At 35.2% G+C, this 6,000-nt stretch overlaps 1 protein-coding gene across 1 annotated transcript in view; it reads left to right on the plus strand.

Moving 5' to 3' along the window:
• LOC136037222 (transmembrane 9 superfamily member 2-like) overlaps positions 1-6,000 on the plus strand; it is a 152,565-nt gene that overhangs the window by 114,377 nt on the left and 32,188 nt on the right. The window lies entirely within an intron of this gene.

Consider the following 6,000-nt stretch of genomic DNA (forward strand, 5'->3'; position numbering starts at 1 on the left):
AGCTTACGGAAATTCCGTCTAAGACATAATAGCTGATAGTTTGCCTTACGAGTTACTTCAGAAACATGCTTGTCAAACCTAAGACTAGAATCAAAATGAACACCAAGGTCACGGACATTTTCAACAGGTAAGATTGAATGTCCAGCAAGATGGTATTGGTAACTTTGTTCTACTTTGCCGAAGTAATGGACAACCCTACACTTATTTTCGTTGACAAACATGGAGTTTTCATTACACCAATTGTGCACTGCATCTAAGTCTTTTTGAAGCAATGAAGCTTCATCTGAATTTGTCAAGGGGCGGTAGAGCTTTACATCATCTGTGAACATTTTAATTGTGGAATGGTGGACAACAAGAGGGAAGTCATTGATGAAAGGCAGAAAAGTACTGGACCAAGGCAACTACCTTGTGGAACGCTACTTAAAACTATCTCAGCAGAGGACAAAGCATCACCTACAATCACTTCCTGCGTCCTGCCTATTAGATAATCACCAATCCAATTCAATGTTCTGGCACCAAGGTGATATACCTCACACTTTTGAAGTAAAAGCAGAATGGAAATTTTATCAAACGCCTCAGAAAAATCTATATAGATGCAATCAAACCTGAGACCTTCATCTGCCATCCTATGGAAGTCAGTAATTACTTCCAAAAGCTGTGTATTACATGAACGTTTTCTATGCAATCCGTGTTGAGATGGATGCCAAAGAAGATTTGATTCGAAATAATTTTTTATTCTCTTGACAATTAGTTTTTCCATAACTCTGGAAAAAATTGAAGTGTTTGATATTGGTCTATAGTTTTTAAATTACTTTTTTGTGCCACTTTTATACAGGTGTTTAATTATTGCTTTTTTCCATACCAAAGGGCAAGTGTCAGACGTCAGACACAGATTATACAAATGTGTCAGTGGCTCAGTGAGTACTGTTGCAAGCTCTCGGATCATATGGTTTGAAAATTCATGAATATCTGGTGATTTATTTGTGTCAAGATGCTTGAAGACCTCAAAAACTTGTTGATCATCAAAGTCAGAATCATCAAAATCTATTGTGAAATTGGTAGAAAAATTAGGATCAATAGGAGTTTCACTGTGAGGTCATGTAAAAACAGATTAGAAAAGTTTATTAAAATGTTCAGCTTTTTCACTATCATCGTCTATATTTGTCTGTGTTTCAGTGTCAGTGAATGAAGTTGAGGATGGGGACTGTGAAGTCTGGTTTTTTCTTAGATATTTCCAAAGCCTTTTTGGGCAACTTTGAGCTGATGCAATGATAGAAGATTCAAGTGCCTCATGATTTGACCAAAGAAGCCTAGTTGCTCTATTTCTTGCTCTTTTATATCTTATCCATGACTCAGTGCTTCTTATTTTAATATACTCACGCCACCGATAATTTTTTTCGCTAATAGCTTGTAGAATTTCTCAAGGAAGAGTTTGCCTATTTTTATAAAGTTGACTATAAGCTATTGTCGGAATAAATTTGTTTTGACCCACCACCAAAGCCTCACGAATCAGCTCAAATACCTCATTAACCTTGTATTTATTTTCCCTCGACTGTTCTGTGATACATAGTAATAAAATGAAATTTTGGAAAGACTCATAATCGCCTTTGGTGTAATTGTATTTAAGAGTCTGTTTTTGAGGAGTAGGATTATCACCTGAAGATTTTAATGACAATTTAAGAACGGTGTGATCACTTTTTCCTAATGGAGGTAGAATTTCAATATTTCTAACATCATCAGGAGATTTTGTTATTACCAAGTCAAGGACAGAAGGATTCGAATCATCCCTAAATCGTGTAGGCTCCTGAACGTGTTGACATAGGTACGTGTCCTGCAATTTTTGAAGGAAATAATGAGAAAGGATTGATTAGAAAGCGAGGTTATTTGATTTTTCCAATCAATGGAAGGTAGGTTAAAATCACCCACCACTAATACCCTTGAACTAACGGTTGAAACATTGTGAAGATACTGTAATAAATTTGCATAATTATTTGGAGATAGCTCATTAACACTAGGACTTCTATACACTGCAACAATTCTAATACTATTTGTAGACCTAGGAAATTTTACATCAACCACCAAACATTCACTAATACTCAGTGCTAAAGGATCATTTAGTTCTGTGTACTTAAGCAACGAATAAACATAAACAAAAATTCCACGTTTATAGTTAAAGTATACTAATATACCACGTTTACTAATAAAGTATAACCTTCAACCTGTTGAAAATATGTTTCTGGATGTGCACAATTCTTAGGCAAAGATTCAGTAATGACAACGACATGAGGCTTATGCACTGACATCAATGACTGTAATTCTTCAACTTTATTTGATAAAGTATCTGCGTTGGTGTGGAGCACAAGGAAACTATTGTTCCATAACTGCTTCTCTAGGGATTTGCGAGCTAAGAAAGAAGCAGCATCACGTTCTATGGGGCTATGGAAAAACAGTTTGATCGGACAACATTTTCCATTATTTAGTCTTCCCAAACGAACTGTAAATGAACATTTGACTGGGCAATTCTGCAAAATTCCTTGATTCAGGAGCTTTAAATCAACCTCATTTTGACTCTTCTTAGTACTACAGTTTGGATCCTCTTGAAGTCCAAATACAACTAAATTTTTTTGCTTCATGACTAAATCTTCTACAATATCATTGGCTGTTTCTTTGCTTTTTATTTCAATTTTTCACTAAGGTTATCAAATTCGACTTTGAGTGATTTAGTGGCATGCTTCTTTACATCCTCAACAGAACATTTGGCAGATACCTCTTTTTCTATCTGTGTTAATCATTCACTTATTGGTTTCAGTAGTTTTTCAAATTTATCTTGAAGCTTAGTTTCGATTGTTGAAAATGAACACCTAATTTCACTCTTTATTATGTCTTTGATCTCACTGGGTGTTATTCATTGAGTTCGAGAGCCCTTTTGCTTGCAAATAGGACAATGCCAGAGTGACCCAAGACGACGTGTCATTTTGTTAAACAAATCATACTCTGACTTACTCATTTCAATGTACAACCATGCATCACACATATCACATGAAAGGGCATAACTATCATCCTTTAGCCTAATATCACATGCTTTGCAGCAATCACAAACCATATATGCCATGGTTTTATTTGGTCCACTACTGTTTTCAATATAATTATGTTAATTAAATTTGTTTTCACTCACAGTATCAAAATCTCTTTTAACATCAACATGCTAAATCACTGGTTTCCAACCTATGGGGTACCCCTCTTCCCCCTGGAGGGTGCAAGACTGTTGCAAATGGGTATGCAGCTGTTTTCAAAATATCGTTTTTGTTTACAAACCAAAAAAGTCAAATAGGTATAAAATAAAAAAAAATTATCAGCAGTATATATAATCCACATGATTTGGCTACAAGTAAAGGATGATTTTACCTATTTTGACAGACAAAGCTTTAGAACAAACACCTTAAACAAGAAAAACAATAGGGAATTTCTCAAGACTATGGAAAACAAATTAGAATGAATATTTCAACCCTATGTCCAAGGGCCATCCTCAGAAATTACAGAACAAAATGAAAATTCTGAATTTTTTTTTGTAATTGTTCAGAAAAAAGATTGCTGGCTTTTTAGGCCTATTTTCTGATTATTTGCTATATTATTCTCTATTCTCTCTTTTGCATTGATATATCCTTGGCATAACAGCATAGGATAGAAAATGTGGCTTAACCTAAAAACAAAAAATAGTTTTTGGGTCCTATTTTTGGGTCCTATTTTTGGGAGGGCCATGTTCCTAAATGACTTTATTTGTCCATTAGGGTCTCTTGGCTTATTGACTTACAGCTGGTAGCTTAAACTAATGAGCAACAAAGTTTTTGGCCTATTTTTGAACCTCCTAAAAACACTCCTTCCCAACAAAAATAATGTTCCAGCTTGTTCTGTCCCTACCATTCCAGGCCACTTTACTTTTGGAATAGGCCATTATAATACAAAATTATTCATTTTTCAATTGATTTAAAATAAGATACTATTAAAATGGCTGTTTTATCTGAAGTACTAATAACCTTGTGTTAGCATGCAAGACACATGCAGCAGTATAGTGTGTGCCAAATTCCTAATAAGCCCTGCTTATTAGATTTCAACCAATACCTTACATGCTCTAAAGGAGACATTTTTCCTTTCTTAATGATTTGATGTTGCCTATCAAGGTTGTTTTGTGGTCTTGGAATGCAGATTTTACCTCCCTATATGTTTCCATCCTTACAGATAAGACTAGGGTAAACACTCCTGATACTTCTTACCAAATACTCGTATATTTGTTGCTGAAATTTAATGTTTCTTTGAAAATATCATCAGCCTAGCATAAGTCATTCGTTTTTGCTTACCTTTGTCCTAGTTTACCATGTATTTCTGAGAAATTCTGTTTTTTTTTACTTTTTTTGCCTTTGGTAAAATTTGTGTTAGAAGGTTAAGATGTGTCTAGAGTAAGTTGAACCCCTCTTTCGAAAACAATTCCTAAATGCACCATGGGTTTTCTTATTTGACAAAAGCATTAACCTCCTTTTTGGAAATCCTTTAAAAAGTTTCAGTAATCCCTATGGAATTGCTTGTTTGTTTGTTGCTGCAAAAACATACTTTATCTATAATGTATTTTTTGATCTTGCACTATTGCTTTTGAAAATATTAAAACTTTCTTTTTGAATTTCTTCTAAATCTAAAAGAACAATTTTTCAGGAAACTGCACAATAAATGTACCTTTTTTTTAATCACATATTTTGTATTTGGTGCTGTCTGTTGTTGTTGTTTGTTTTCCTTTTTTTTCTCTTTTTTGCTCAGTCTTTTTCAAAACATTGCCTACAGGCTATGTTTTCACTTGTATGTCTTCAAAAGTACTGTTAGCTTTAACTTGAATGACCTTAGCTTCTGAATGGTTTTAGTTTATGAAAATGTTCAGATATACTAGCTTCAATGGGTAATTGCAATTGCTTTGAATATGCTTGTTGTTTCCCTAATGGTGTCTTAGATGTTACCATTATAAATGTGCTACAATTGGGATATCTAGTAAAATATTTTTTGTTAATTCAGCTGTTGAAAAATACCAAGATGAACCTAAAGTCCTTAACCCAAGAAGAACCTAGTCCTTAAGCTGTCTAGTGAAATGTAAAATTTGACCCAATAAATAGCATTGAAAGTTATGAAGGTTGATTATTCCTACCCACCTTGGCCATGCAAAATCAAAGCACCTTCACAACAAAATACAGGTACTGCACCCCAAATTTTAGCAGTTGCATGATAAGTGACGGCAAATAGTAGGGGAGACCGGGGCGCCTTCGGTCACTTTTTCGATTACCAGCCACCAAGAATTTTACGTTCGTTATTTTGAAAAATCTTGCTGAACGCAGGGAAGAGCAACATTTGATCTACCAAATCTATTTTGTAGTTTTCTTAGAACTCAACCGGATTGTAAGAAAAAAGTGGTCCCGCTGAAGCCCCATTTTGACCGGAGGTGCCCCCAACCCGGGGCACCTTCGGTCGGGCTTGGGGCACCTTTGGTCAGCCTTGCAATTATACGAATTACCTCCGTTATCCTGTCTTTAGATGGCTAAATATACAAAGCTTACTTATGTCTTGGTTTATTGTTTGTAAAAATAAGCCAAAGTAACAAAATCACATCATTTATTACTGTCGGAAGGAAATTTTCGACATCACTTTTGATACAGAGGCAGAGATGGTTGAGTTCAGCGACTTCACTTTTCAGCGGAGACTTGGAAAAAGTGAAAAATCGACGTCGCTGAACTCAATCATCTCTGCGACACGTGCCGTACCCCCACTTCTGCTAGGAATGGGCAATTTCATCTTAACATCTGCCAAATTGACATAGCTTTCATCCACTACTAGTGGGAAAAAAAACTTGCTAGAATCACTGTCCTTTCTGCGAAGGAAACTTACAAAAACTTCACTGTTATCTTTTTCTTTGACGAATCCAACGTAGTGCAGTGAACTGTTCTTGCCTTCGAACTCCACCAACAC

Source organism: Artemia franciscana, chromosome 16 (assembly GCF_032884065.1).
Source record: "Artemia franciscana chromosome 16, ASM3288406v1, whole genome shotgun sequence".
Classification (NCBI taxonomy): Eukaryota; Metazoa; Arthropoda; class Branchiopoda; order Anostraca; family Artemiidae; genus Artemia; species Artemia franciscana.